Source organism: Haplochromis burtoni, unplaced genomic scaffold (assembly GCF_018398535.1).
Source record: "Haplochromis burtoni strain Fernald_Lab_line unplaced genomic scaffold, NCSU_Asbu1 Contig_2183, whole genome shotgun sequence".
In the NCBI taxonomy this organism is placed as follows: Eukaryota; Metazoa; Chordata; class Actinopteri; order Cichliformes; family Cichlidae; genus Haplochromis; species Haplochromis burtoni.
In genome coordinates, this window is record NW_024584544.1 from 14,603 (window position 1) to 15,305 (window position 703).

The following is a 703-nucleotide window of genomic DNA, read 5'->3' on the forward strand; positions in this document are numbered from 1 at the left end:
ACAGAAAGTGTGCAATAATTGTTTAAACAAAATCAGGCGGGTGCATAACTTTGGGCACTGTTGTCATTTTATTGATTCTAAAACCTTTAGAACTAGTTATTGGCTCGGTAAGCTCAGTGACCCCTGACCTACATACACAGGTGTATGTAGAAAGTGTAGCTGCGCTGCAGGAGCTTCGTTTCAGATAACAGAAGACTGCTGACTGGGTTTCCCATGAACTGGTGAAAGACTGCACGAGATGAAGTCAAGCTATCTAATGGATAGCCACAGATAGTAGACATCTAATTATGCAATTAGACCCATTAGTCTGACACAGAGACAGACAACGATTCACACCTACGGGCCAATTAGAATCACAGATTAACCTCAACCCCACTGACTGCAAGTCTTTGGACTGTGGGAGGAAATCCTGAGAGAACCCACTCACACACGAGGAGACCATGCAAGCTCCACACAGAAAGGCCAGATGCTGCAGTGAACGCAGGACGTTCTTACAGTGCATCAGTAAACTCATCGACTCGAGAATTTTCTTCTCTCCTTCTTAAATCCTGCCCTCTGAGGCAGCATCAGAATTATGGTGCGAATGCTCTGTTGCCAAGATCAGCTCCGTCTCCTCTGGTTCATGTGTTTCTTTTATCTTTTTATTTCTTAATTTCTATTTGTGTGGTTTCAGTTATTAAAAATGTATCTGGTGTACAGTATG